The sequence below is a fragment of the Halichoerus grypus genome, chromosome 7 (genome assembly GCF_964656455.1).
Source record: "Halichoerus grypus chromosome 7, mHalGry1.hap1.1, whole genome shotgun sequence".
NCBI classification, from domain to species: domain Eukaryota; kingdom Metazoa; phylum Chordata; class Mammalia; order Carnivora; family Phocidae; genus Halichoerus; species Halichoerus grypus.
Genome location: NC_135718.1, coordinates 116,759,746 through 116,774,347, shown reverse-complemented (window position 1 = coordinate 116,774,347; position 14,602 = coordinate 116,759,746). Strand labels below are relative to the sequence as shown.

General features: G+C 40.7%; 1 protein-coding gene across 2 annotated transcripts in view; it reads right to left on the bottom strand.

Annotated features, from left to right (window-relative positions):
- The window catches only part of PTPN14 (protein tyrosine phosphatase non-receptor type 14), a 183,425-nt gene that overhangs the window by 145,675 nt on the left and 23,148 nt on the right, over window positions 1-14,602 (bottom strand). The window contains exon 1 of one of the 2 annotated variants that reach the window (XM_036103041.2): window positions 1,968-2,424. The exons of the other annotated variant lie outside the window; for it this stretch is intronic. The gene's annotated coding sequence lies outside the window, so the exon portion shown is untranslated. Of the gene's footprint in view, window positions 1-1,967; window positions 2,425-14,602 lie in introns of those variants that run through there. 2 annotated transcript variants of the gene reach the window in all.

Below are 14,602 nucleotides of genomic sequence, written 5' to 3'. Positions count from 1 at the left end.
TCCATTACCAGATCCAGCCTTGCCCCCTTCACCCCAGCTCACACCAACTGCTGCATGGTGCTACCCCACTGTGTATAACACCACACGCTTACAACTCCAAAAGAGAGGCACTGTGTGCCCTCAGGACCCTCCTGGAACAGAGGACGTGAGCCCCCCTCAACTCCGTGTGAGCACCAGAACAGGCACTCGGGGCACTAGGGTAAAGTCACATGCTCAGCAGAAACCCTCTTGGCCCTGTTCACTGTCCTGGCCGTGTCCTCGCTCTACGGTCAACGCTAAACAAGCATCGGCCTCCTGCTACCACCCATGGCCGTAACTGAGGAGCAGAACTAACCACAAGGAAAGAAATTCCTCCTCCCAATATAGCTTCTAACTTAAAAAAAATGGACACATGGCCCAGGGAATGGCATCTTTTCAATCAATGCCTTTTGACCAGTCAGCTATCCAAAACTGCACAGAAGATCCCTCCATAAGCAGAAAAAGCCTTATCTCAGAATAAAGGACAATGAAAAATTCACCCACTATTTAATTGAGGTTTTTTTTTAAACTCGGTTCAGCGTATACATTGCCATTTTAATCCCATAAAACAGATTTTATTTCCTTTTCTCAGAAATGGCTTGCTATATATCATTGCCCTTGGAAAAGTAACATTTAACAAAATAACAACTTTCCTGGCCAAAATGCCATTAGGCCGATTTTCTCACATAGCGCTTGTCCTGTATCTGATAAAGGGGGTTGTGCCCGACTTTCAAAGAAGCTCCTGATATCTGGGTAGAAGTCTTCCGAACCCCCCCTGCCAAAACATAAAAGCAGGAAGTACACCTCCACCTCTCCCCAGAGGAGCCAGGCTTCCCCCACCCACGCCACCTGCCACCCCCAGGTTCTCAAGAAAAATCTCCCTGGACTGCCACATGCATAAGGTGACAAGGCCAGTCACTAAATAATTTAAGAACAAATCATTTGCCTCTCCAGTTTCTTCACCCTTCCCACCCACTTTTGACAGTTAAAGTCATAATACTGGGGCACCTGGGTGGCTCAGATGGTTAAGCATCTGCCTTCGGCTCAGGCCATGATCCCAGGGTCCTGGGATTGAGCCCTGAGTCAGGCTCCTGGCTCAGCGGGGAGTCTGCTTCTCCCTCCTCCTCTCCCCCTGCTTATGCTCTCTCCCTCTGTGTCTCTGTCTCAAATCAATAAATAAAATCTTTAAATAAAGTCATAATACTAAATGGGTAGAAATAATTTCTGTACAATGTTTGTTTTGTTTTGTCACAGTGATAGTCTACGAGGCCGAGGGATATATACAAATTGAAAAGTAATTCACACCATGTCAGTCTCCCCTTCACAAGGATGACAGTGACCAATGAAATATGCTGCTGTCCCCACTGGAACAAGTTTAAAAGAATCATCACTGCAAAACGTATGCCAGGCAGATAGTACATTTGCCAAAATCCCCAGCATTCCTGTCAAACGAATGGCTTACTAAGATATGTTGACTTCCATTTGGACACCACCATTCTTGCCATATTAGCACCAGAGCAAAACAAACACAAAATGTGGTTTGGTAAAGAGTGTTTGAAGTTACCTGTGTTACTAAATGCTTACACCCAGGTGATCCATATTGCTACCAAGCCTATAAATATTTATTTTCTTTGAGGACAGAATCAAATGGAAACAGAAAAGCAGTGTATGTTTGAAAGCACTGGATTAACTCTGATACAAAAAAAAAAAAAAACCTCAGTGAGACAGGCAGGTATTAAGGGTCCCATCTAGAATAATTCTAATCTTTCCGAATAGAAAAGTCACACACGTTCCTTTGTTATCATCATATCCCGGCTTAAAAGCAATTCCCCTTCTTCACCACCATCTCCATCCATCTCCTGCTAACCCCGGCATACTGGATTCCTAGCTTCCTCAGCATGCCCTGCATATAGGTGTCCACTCTCCACCCCTCTCAAAGCCCATGTTACCTCTCTCCTTCTGGACACATTCCTTCTCTTCTTTCTTCCTGGAGGTCCCGTTCACCCTTCCAGGCTCAGCTACTTCCTCTTCTGCTAACATAGCCTCATATCATTCAGGCAAATGCAATCAGTCCTGCCTTTGCAATATTGTATTCAAATCACTTACAGCGGTCATCAACCCTGCATATCTACTTCCTTCTGCCTCTATAGCTCGACCATCTCCATTCTGTGAAAGCAGGGGAGGTGCACTATAATGCTCTTCCCAAAAAGCAGACTTTATGTATGCATTACAAAATGCATGATGTTTCTTCCTCTCTGAAATCATTACTGTGCCAGAACTTAAGGAACCTAAATAGAGAAGGGCGAGCCCTCCCTCGAGGATACCCCGCTGCAACACGGACCACTGAGGTTAAGACTAGTTAAAGACCAAGTTCAGTCCAGTCAGTCCATCCACTGAATCGAAAGCAGCAGCTTGAGATGCTCCTGCTGGTCAACTCACCAAATTTAATGAGGATAACAGCTAAAATAGCTAAAGAAAGAGTTATCTTAACCACCCACACCCAAAAATCTTATCACAGCACTCACCAGGAGCCATAAATGAAAAGAGGCAAGAACAAAGCAACAAAGTAAAATGTATCTTTCTTCTAAGATGAAATGGAAGGGGGGAAAAAAATGGAAGCAGGAAGAGGAGGGCAGGAAACGAAAGGCTTAAAATATATAAAGTTTATATTAAAGTCTTCTTAAAAAGGGACTTGAAATACGAAGAATTTATAAGAAGATTCTTTAAAGAAGGAACCACGCGGGGCGCCTGGTGGCTCAGTGGGTTAAGTGTCTGCCTTCAGCTCAGGTTATGATCCCAAAGTCCTGGGATCGAGTCCTGCATCGGGCTCCTTGCTCTTCGGGGAGCCTGCTTCTCCCTCTGCCCCTCCCCCTGCTTGTGCACCTTCTCGCTCTCTGACAAACAAATAAATAAAATCTTTTTAAAAAATAAAGAAAGGAAGAAGGAACCAGGCTTTGGTATCTTTTCATAACTCCTAACCTACCATTTCCACTTCACCTAGCAACACAGGAAATTCTTAATAACGCTTGCTGGTCCGTAATAAATGGAAGTAACTTCCTAATATATTTTAATATAGTCCAAGCGACAGTTTGAAAAGGAGAGATGTCCAAATAACAAAAAAAAATTCTTATTTTAGATACTAAAGTATTCTTATTTGTATAATAGGCTAAAACTAAATTGTTCTTATTTATTCACTGAATCTACCCTGCCCAGACTTCTGCTAGGTCACAGAGATAATTGCTTGTACAAACTATTTTTCTAGTAGCATATAAAAGGAAAGCTCTTTCAAATTAATCTGGACTATTAATATTCACACGAAGAGTTTAACCCTCCTACCCCATGAAATCTTTTATTTGAGATATAAAAAAGGCAAAGCAGTCAGGTACGAATTAAAGGTCTGCCCATTCTTTGGTTGAGATGCAATGGGCAGATGAAGAGCCAGGCTTCAGGAAAGGACAGGAGGGAAAGAATGTCTACGGACCTCAGCGCTTACCATGTATCAGGCCTTCTGGGTAGAAAATATTATGGACTTCATATCTAGAGGCCCTGTGTTCTTCCCTTTTAAAAAATTCTCTCCAAGCTACACCTAAACAATTTTTGAAAATATGGTAACACTAAAAATGACAAAACTGAAAAGGTTTCAGAATGCTTTTACTTTAAACCAAACTGTGGCACGCAGTGACATCAAGTCATAGACTCCAGTAGCAGAGAAAATACAGAATACATTAAGAATGATGCAAGAGAAGGTTTGGGTAGGAAAGGTTCAAGAAAAAGAATTGAGAGTTTTCAGCAAAACAGAATTCGAAGACTTCAGGATGGCTGGAATCTGAAAGCAAGATGGTAGGCAGTTCAGCAGCAGGTGGGAAGAGAATGGGTACAATCGCATTCCTCATCGCATCCACCCACGTCCGCTGCACCAGATTCCGATGGTCATCTTTCCACAGTGGGAACACAAGAGCAGGCTAAATGCACTCTACAGGCCCCTTCCACTCCCCACTTTTACTGGTCTGCATGCCTCAGAGACTTTCCTCCATCACTTTGACTTGTTGAGTTTATTGGGATCGGTCTTGTGATTAAGAGGCTTGTAAATAAATACAAGACATTTCACCAGTTCACTCAAATGTTTTACTGCCTGACCTCCTGCTCGGAGGTTACACATGGAGCTGATGAAAAGAATGTCATAAGCATTCTTTTCTACCCACCTGGACTAAATTGTTATTTACCCCAGGCTAGCATCTCTTTAAAGGAGCTAAAATGCCTGCCTTGCTTTTTGTAACACAAGGGGAAAAATAAAGCAGATTCACCATGACTGCCAGGTCCACATGTCATTTCATAGAGGAATTTTAGGGAAAAAGAGTCATCCATTTTCCTAACTTGAGAATGAAGTTTATCTTTGGAAGTGGCAGTTAAAAAAAAGAAAAAAACATGGCTAGATGCAATTTAAAAATGTCTTGTTGAAAAGGCATTAATCAGGGGCCCCTGGGTGGCCCAGTCAGTTAAGCGTCTGACTCTTTACTTCGGCTCAGCTCATGATCTCAGGGTCGTGAGACTGAACCCCCTTGGGCTTGGCACTGAGCAGTGGAGCCTGCTTAAAATTCTCTCTCCCCTCCGTCTGCCCCTCCTCTGCTCATGTTCACGCTCTCTCTCTCTCTCAAAAAAAGAAAAAAGGCGTTAATCAGTGCAAGGTTCATGGTACACATGACATGTTAATAGTGTCAATAAAAAGACCTCTCATATAAACGTGTACGCATGTAAGTTGTTTTCATAAAGTATTTGACAATTCCTTAATTAGTGGCAAAAAGGACTTCTTAGTCACCTACTTTAGCTCCTCTATAGAAAAGAGCTTTTTGAAAAGACAATTTAAAACAGCAGATCCCTAACTTTTGTAAAAAAAAAAAAAAAAAAAACTATGAATACTAACTAGAGGACAGATAAATAAATAGAAACAAAAAAGAACAAGAAGCATTCAATAGGAAAATCTCTTAAAGGTGGCAAAAGATGGGCGCCTGGGTGGCTCAGTCGTTAAGCGTCTGCCTTCGGCTCAGGTCATGATCCCAGGGTCCTGGGATTGAGCCCCGCATCGGGCTCCCTGCTCCGCGGGAAGCCTGCTTCTCCCTCTCCCACTCCCCCTGCTTGTGTTCCCTCTCTCGCTGTCTCTCTCTGTCAAATAAATAAAATCTTAAAAAAAAAAAAAAGGTGGCAAAAGAAACAGAGAAAGCATGGGGAATACTGATCAAGCATGTGTCCCCCAATTTGTCAGAGGTACCTAAAACCATGTTTCATAAGACTTGTTTTGCTATATTTAATTTGCAAAATAAAATAAACTGAAAGCTTTGGGGATCATTTTTTCACAAGTTTGAGAGATTTCCTATCGGTAATATAGCAACGTTAAGATTCAAAACTAGCTTTCATTAAATATGGAATGGCCAATTTGGGGGTTGGAGCGATCATTACTAAGGCAAGTTTTAGAGTAAACCAGTGTCTCCTTTTCAAAAAGGGTAACTTGCAAAATGACTGATCAATAGCTGATTCAACAGACTCAAATGATTACTTATGTTCAGAATACTAACATCCAGACCAGTAGAATGTAATCAAAGAATGCATATACAACGAAGGCTTTCTATCAGGTTCTGAGACAAACTTGCTTTCCTAATTACATTTGTCTGACGTCAGCATTAAAAACAAACAAACAAAAAAAATAGCTAAGATTCCTTGAGTCTACACCAAATAGTGCTAAGTGTGGATAGCAGACTCCAGGCTTTTTTTTTTTTTTTTTTTTAAAGATTTTATTTATTTATTTGACAGAGAGAGACAGAGCGAGAGAGGGAACACAAGCAGGGGGAGTGGGAGAGGGAGAAGCAGGCCTCCCGCGGAGCAGGGAGCCCGATGCGGGGCTCGATCCCAGGACCCTGGGACCATGACCTGAGCCGAAGGCAGACGCTTAACGGCTGAGCCACCCAGGCGCCCCCAGGCTATTTTAAGAACACAAATAGTGTAAAATGAAGACCACCAATAAATACATACATACATAAAAAAAAATAAATAAATAAGGAGGAGGAGGAGGAGGAGGAGAAGGAATGATGAGAAAGTTGCAAAACTTTACTTGTAAACAAAAGATAATCAATTGTGAAATTAAACGTCATGGCACTTTTAGTGATTTACTGTGCAACTTTATGTGTAACACTTAATAGAATTGCAGGTGATATCAGTTACATTTAAAATGATGCCAAGACAAGACTGAGAGGAAAAAGGAGGCAGCCACTAGGCCTATTAAGAAGCAGGGAGGGGCACCTGGATGGCGGAGTCGGTTAAGTGACTCTTGGTTTTGGCTCAGGTAGTGGTCTCAGGGTCGTGAGATCAAGTTCTGTGTGAGATCAAGCTCTGTGTCAGGCTCTGCACTCAGCGTGGAGTCTCCTTAAATTTTCTCTCTCCCCCTTTCCCCTTGACCCTCCCCCCTCACACTCCCTCAAGAGAGCTCTCACTCGCACTCTCTCTCTCTAAAATAATAAATCTTAAAAAAAAAATAAATAAATAAATAAGGCAGGGAAACACCAACTCAAGATTTTTTTAACTACAATGGTGATCAGAAGCTATGTTCCAAAATAATGAAAATTATTCTGCCTTTTAAGACTCAATCATACATATGAAGCATCTAAACATATAGAAGACTAATAAACAATTAATCCTTGGGTGATTCTGACATTTGCACAATACAGGATCTAGAGAGACAGGCATGATCCATTTTTATAAAAGCAGTGACCTGGGGCCTTGCATCTAAAAGTCAACATAATCTTTCATAGGAACACATCTGCTTTCCCACCCTCCTCCCCTATCTTCCCATTTTCCTTACACATCCTTATTGGTAGTCTTTCTTAACCAAGAATGAACCCAAAGTAATCACTGTAACTGGCCCCATGGATTCGACAACTGAGGGCCCTGTGGGCAGTTTCTATGAGGCCCCCAGAGGGATGGGAGCCCAGGTGTCCAGTGGCATTTCCTAGGCAGCTGGTCCCAGGAACAATGGCCACTATAAAGCCTGGAGCTCGTTCCTCTTGCTGAGTCTTCTGCCTCAAACTCCTGTCACTAAGCATAGAGCTGGGGATCTCTTTTTGCACTAAAATAGTATTTAAAAGAGTAGGTTCAGGGGCGCCTGGGTGGCTCAGTCGTTAAGCATCTGCCTTCAGCTCAGGTCATGAACAGGGTCCTGGGATCGAGCCCCGCATCGGGCTCCCTGCTCAGCGGGAAGCCTGCTTCTTCCCTCTCCCACTCCCCCTGCTTGTGTTCCTGCTCTCGCTGTCTGTCTCTCTGTCAAATAAATAAAATCTTTAAAAAATAAAATAAAATAAAAATAAAAGAGTAGCTTCATTCTATAGTATGCTATGTAAGAGAAATAGGCTTTCACCAACTAGTTGAGAACTTAAGCACGGTTTCTTTAGGAAAATCAATTCCTGGTTCCGGGCTAATTGATTTACAAACTCCTGGGCCACTCCTTGATAAAGTGAGGCTAGAAGTGGAAACAGTATGTATGTTTCAAGGGAGTAAAAGCAAAAGAGAGCAATTTGTATCAATAAAAACAAACTCTGTGTCTGTGTTTTCATCTGTGTGTGTCTAGAATGAAAAAAAATAAAGATTTTTGGTTAAATTAAGATCCAGTTAGAGTGGAAAGTAAGCAACGTAAGGTATGCTTTTAAAAATATGAAAGGATTCAAAATATAATAGGATCAAATGAAAGATACCATACATACTGCGAAATCTATTTTTTTTCAGACAACAGTAGTCCCCCCCCCCCCCATTGTGAGGGATACCTTCCAAGACCTCCAGGGGATGCCTGAAACCTCCAGATAGCACTGAACCCTATAGATATCATGTTTTTTTCCTATACATACCTACCTGTGATAAAGTTTAATTTATAAATTAAGATTAACACAATAACAGAACAATTATAATATACTACAATAAAAGTTATGTGAATGTGGTCTCTCAAAATACCCTGCTTACCATGCTCACCCTTTCTTCTTCTTCTTCTTCTGTGATAGGAGATGATAAAATGTCTGAGATGAAGTGAGGTGAACGATACGGGCATTGTGATGTACGGTTAGGCTACTACTAACCTTCTGAGGAGAAGGAGAATCATCTGCTTCCAGACCACGGATGACTGTGACTTGGGCTACTGTATGCTCCCATCCAGCAACCCGTACCTAAAAGCTACAGCTCCCTGTTTGGAAATCAATGACCCACCTCCCAATCTTCTCTTTTCTCTCTCGTCCACCATGCACTGCTTTCTAGACTGGAGGTTTCCAGCCTAGAATCTGAACCACCCCAGTGTCTCAAATTATTTCAAAATAAGTTATGAAATTCTCAAAACAGAACAATGTAATAAGCATTTGCTATAAAGAATTCTGCAGCGTAGGGTGTCAAGAAACCTAAAACCCTTGAGATGATGTTGCAGTTCCCAAAAGGATACAAATCACAGCTTAAGAGAAGCCAAAGAAGCACATATGTGACATACAGCAACCTACAAATAACTTTCAAGATGAACACAGTAACAGCAATACCATGAAATCTCTGCCAAGAGATCTGAAAGTCATGCCACACTGTCATGAAAATAATGTTTTGCAGAGGGCAATGGACAGACAGCAGGATATGTATCCTTTTCTACAGGACAGACAGACTTCTGCTATTTACACTAGTCACCTCACCCCAGAGCTTGCCACTCTGACAGGGCAACATCCAATACTATCTAAAGCTCTGAAAATACATCCAAACACAATCAACATTAATTTCAATGAATGTTACAAGTACAGTACATACATTATAACCCCATTTTTCACAGGAATGATGAGAGGTAAATGCCACAAAATCATGGAAACAAAACGAACTATCACTACAAAAAAATGTTAAACCTAAGATTTAAGTATGAGACTTGAATCTATTCCTGGACAAAAATGAATCAGACAACTAGTAGTTTCTTCTGAGAAGAGTAACAGCACAGAGGCTTCCTTCTTTGCTCTGACCACAAATTCAACCGCAGGGATGAAACAAAAAGTTTTCTAGAACTACTGAATTTTCAAAGAACTGTGGAGTTAGGAACCTAAGGAATCATATTCTATTAGACCAACTAACTCATGACGAAGACAAGGAAACTGAGTCATAAGTGGCTCAGTAACTTGCCTAAAACCGGAATAGCTAATTAGTGGCCGAACTAGGGACTCAGGTTTCTGAAATTCCACAGGAGTGCCCTTTCCACTGTACCACGTGGGGGACGATGGGGGATGGTTGGAGAGTTTGCAAAAATTCAAAATGGACGTGGCCCGTTGCACATCTGCCCAGAGTGGTTTCATCTTACATCGCCTAAGGGACTCTCATGTGACGAGCCAGTCACTTCATAATGGTGCTTTTAATGGGTAGTGGCTTTTTTTTTTTAGACCTATGTGTGATCAAAGTGATTAAAATCAAGTTGGAATTAAAGTGTACACATACCAACAGTAATCCAAATACCATTCAAAGAAGTCACTGTTTGGCTTTCTAGGTCAAAAAGTAATTTATGGAAAAAATATCCATATAGTGGATATTTTAATGGATCCAATTACCAGTAAAATAGGCACGATAAGGAGACTACCTTTAAAATCTGTTTAGTAAGGACTTGAGGTCCCCAGACATTAAAAGAAATATATATATATATATATAAATTATATATAAGAAAAAATATATATATAAAGAAAAGAAATTATTTATATATATATGTGTGTGTATATATATATATACACACACACACACACACACACATACAGCTAGCTTTAGTAGAGAAGTTCTTTGAGTGCCTGGGTGGCTCAGTCGGTTAAGCATCTGCCTTTGGCTCAAGTCATGATCCCAGGGTCCTGGGATTGAGTCCTGTGTCAGGCTCCCCTGCTCAGCGGGGAGTCCACTTCTCCCTCTCCTTCTACCCCTACCCCCTTGCTCGTGCTCTCTCGCTCTCTCTCTCTCTCATGTGCTCTCTCTCTCAAATAAATAAAATCCTTAAAAAAAGTAACATAAAAGAAAGTAATGAAGTGGCAGAGACCAGGTGATGTAAATGGGTAAGGCACAATGGTGCACTTTATCCAAGAGGACAGCAGGAAAGCCCCTGCCATCAGACAGGAAAGCTTCAGTCAAGACATAAGAACCAGAATAGATTTTCAGGAAATCTGGAGGTTTCTGTCTGGGTGCAAACAGCGGCTTCTGTCTACATATATCAGGTTTGGCCTTTTGCTTTTTTGCCCATTAAGGAACTTGATTTTATGAGTTCAATCAGGAGTGACCAATGCCAATTGAGAAATTATACTGATGGTCAAGGGGACTCAGCTCATTCTCAACCCAAGAAGTCCTATGTCTGGGCAAATCAGTTTAATCCTCAAAAATTCTGAATAAACGGAATTAAATCACTCTACCTATTGTAATAAGACAAGGCTAGCCTGTTCACATATTGAGACTTCTGTTGCCTGCTCAGGGTTCCTTTAAACATTAATTACATTTTTTAATTTATTTATTTTTGCACATGCACGCCAGAGAGAGAGAGAGAAGGGAAGCACAAGCAGGCAAGGAGGCAGAGGGAGAAGCAGACTCCCCACTGAGCAGGGAGCCGGATGCAGGGCTCGATCCCAGGACCCTGGGATCATGACCTGACCCAAAGGCAGACGCTTAACTTAATGAGCCACCCAGGTGCCCCCATTAATTACATTTTTAACTCTTCTTTTTTGGTGTTTTCTTTTCATTGCCACACACTCGTATCCATACAATAATATCCCCTTCCAGCAGGTATGTCCATGATTCTGAATAGTCATGTACTTTAAAAATGGACTGGATTTTATAGCAGCACAGAAATGCATGCCGAGATGCACCTAACCAATCACAATCAATGAAGTAGAAAAAGCTAAAAGGTAGATGGGAAAAGCAGTTAAGCAGAGCTTGCAATCTTCAGGCCAAATGCTATCCAGTAGTTTTTAAAATTTTCTCTCTTCATAGATTTCCCCCCCCAGAAAAACCTCTGTAAACAACATTTAAAAATCAATAAAGTGCACATAAAGATGAATGGTTACAATATTGGAAATGCTAACACTGATAAGTACTTCTCCCTAAAGCTCAATAAATTAATTTACTGAGCACCTACTGAGGACCAATAGTGGACTAAAAGACTCTGACATCAAGTCAGTAATATGCTAGTAATATTTAATATTAATCCATAAAACAATGACTAAATATGAACCACATAAATTATAAAAATCTGGTAGTAGATTGGGCAATTCTTAGAAAGGTGGTTTTGCCAACAAAAAACATAAAAATGCATTAATCTTTCTCCTGGGAATTCAACCCAAAGTAATAGTCCAAAAGATGAAAGAAGACACTACATGACAAAGCTGTTAACAGCATTTTATTTACGATAACCAAAAACCCTCGAAATAACCCAGATAATCAATAGAAATTGCTAATATATTATTAATTCAGTGAATTAATTGTACATCTGTTAAATTTATATATATATGAAGACTATGTAGAAACAAGAAAAGTATACCTAAAAATATATGTGGGGGAAAAGAGCAGAATAAGAAGTATTCTCTCAATACATTATCCTCCTTGAATATTATTCTATACATACAACATGATTATAGTTATAGAGTTAACAGAAAATTTAGAAAGAATATATAACACAGTGGCTATGCTTAAGTGGTAGGATAATTAGTGTCAAGATTCTTGAGACATTTTAAAAACCAAAGTATGGTTGTTTTAAAAAATGGGCATCAGTGTGATATCCACAGGCATGGAAGTCAAGAATTATGGGTGCTAACCCATATGTCATGGATAGATACCTCATCACAAGCAAAGTATGCGTTTGTGAGACCATGGTCCTCAAAATAGCAAAGAAGAAGAGATGATGATGGGTCGCTCACAAGATGGCTATGCAAAAAATGCACTTGTATTTGACAACTGAGCACACAAGCAAATCAGAGTATGCTGCCAAGGAGACATGAGGGATACTAACTTGGTTTTTGCCACTGCCCTCCTTACAAACAACCTCAAACAACTCATGGACATCAGCAAACATATACTAATTACTGTATGATACACAATAGATTATAAGAACCACAAATGTGTCCTATGTCTGAAAAAGCTGTGGGTGCTCTGAACATTCAGTGTTGGTTAAAGACGGAGTCAGACGGATGCAGGTATGTTAAAACAGTCTGGTAGTCACAGGCCTCCTTAGGTAAACAACTACAAACTTTTGCCTGACAATAACACATCAGGTTAAGCAATAGGTCTTAGTCCATTCTGGCTGACGGCTGATACAACACGATACCACACACTGGGTAGTGTATAAACAACAGAACATACTGCTCACAGATCTGGTGGCTGGAAGTCTGAGATTAGGGTACCAGCATGGTCTGGTGAGGGCCCTCTTCCAGATCACAAACTTCTCCCTGTATCCTCAAATGGCAGAAAGGACCAGGGAGCTCTATGAGGTCTCTTTTATATGAGCACTAATCTCATTCATGAGAGCCCCACCCTCATGACCTAATCACCTCCCAAAAGCCACATATGAATTGGGGGTGGGGGGGCAGGAAGGACATTTCAGCCCATAGCACCACGTAAGTGGATTCCACTGGTAGGCCAACATTCAGGCTTGGAGGAAAGTAAAATGAACAGGAGGAAGAAAGTACTGGGGGGTGGACAGAGTAACACTGATTTGGGGCAACACTGTACAGGGTCCCATGGGGGGTGGGGCATCAAACCAGACCTAAAAGCCATATACACATATAATACATTTTACACCCTTAGCCGCAACTCTCCCAAACACAGAATATTCAGTGAAGCAGAACACACAGCAGGTGCAAGAACTTCTTTTGTCTTTAAAACTATAAGCAGCTTAAGAAAACATTTACCATGGAGGGCCTGGGTAGCTGTCAGTTAAGCGTCTGCCTTCAGCTCAGGTCATGATCCCAGGTTCCTGGGATCGAGTCTGACATCAGGCTCCCTGCTCAGCAGGGAGTCTGCTTCTCCCTCTGCTCCTACCACCCCACCCTGGGCCTTGTGCTCTTGTGCTCATGCTCACATGCGCGCACTCTCACAAAGATAAACAAAATCTTAAAAAAACAAACAAAAAATTTACCATGTGCATGACAACCTTCAAGAAAAGCTCAGTAGTAACCTTTTTATAATCTATATCTATAATCAATCTAGATATGTAATGATGATTCAGTACAAACCAGCATCCCGTTTGCACTGATTTTTTAAGTTTCTGTAATTAGCTGGTTTCTTCTGTACTAACATAAACTATCCTCATTCTCACTTACTTTGAGCCTCAGAATCCAGTTTTCCCAAACGATTTGCCTATTACAAAATCAAAACTTCATAAACCAAGGAGTCCTCGTCTTCCAAAGAAATTTGCAAAGAATTCCCAGAAGACTTACACAGAAGGAACTTAAATTAAAATAAGAAATCATTTCAGGAACAAAACCCAAAGACTTTCATAGCAAATCTATTCAAATTCCTTCATCTTCAGCACTAGCCTGAGTCTTAATATTCACACTATTAACATCCTAAATGCTTGTATACTTTTAACATTCTGCAGCCAGCAACTACTACTGTTCAAATAAACTGTTTCACACACAGATGTCTGGTTCACACATCATCTTGCTTCTCCCACACTTGGACTTGCTTCCCACTGAGCTGTAATATTTCTTACAAGCTTTACCAGGCTGTGTCTAAAAACACAGAGAATGGGTTCCTTAGTTCAGAGGATTTTTGACATTCCTCTGCTAAATGAGGTGGGAGGCATTTGCACTCTAGAGGGAAAGAATGTCTATCATTCCCAAATCCCAGCACCACTTCCCATCCCAGCACTCTCTCCGTGTCTATGGACTTCTGGATTGAGTGGCCTAAGGATTTCTCTGCTCTGCTCTGCAAGTCTTCTTGCATTTGCTGTGAGACCTCAGAGCCTTACAGGAAGAAATATAACCAAGGATATTCATGGGTAGGTCTAGATACCACTATTTCTAAGCAGAAGGCAAAGGCAAGTGTACCCGGTAGGCAACATGACACATTGTAAAGTAAACCAAGTGAGAGGATACAGTTGGTAATAAAAAGTTTTAGCTTATAGTTTGAGGGGGAAAACTATAGGAAAGGCTGGTTCTTGGGTTTCAATTGGTATTTTCTGCTATATAAACCATACAGTAACAGGATAATCTGAAAACCACGGAATTAAAACTATCCACTTTTAGGTAACAGGATAATAAATAAATCCTCTCTCCTAAGATTTTAAAATATGCAACAAAATGCAGCAATTTAAGTAGGTTCAGCCATTTCCCTAGTTCCATAGTAATTACTACGATGACTTGATTCAAAGATGAAAGTTATAAAACCTCAAATCAAATATATGTTTTCTTTTTACTTTAGTCACCATTTTAACATAAGGATAAAGATGTATTTAAGATACAGTCTACTCAGAAAAATATGAGACCAAGGAGACAAAGAGAGCATGAAAATTAGCACTTTTTTTTTTACAATGGCTTTCAGAACCTGGGAGAGAAAATTAGATTTTTTTATTGTTTTA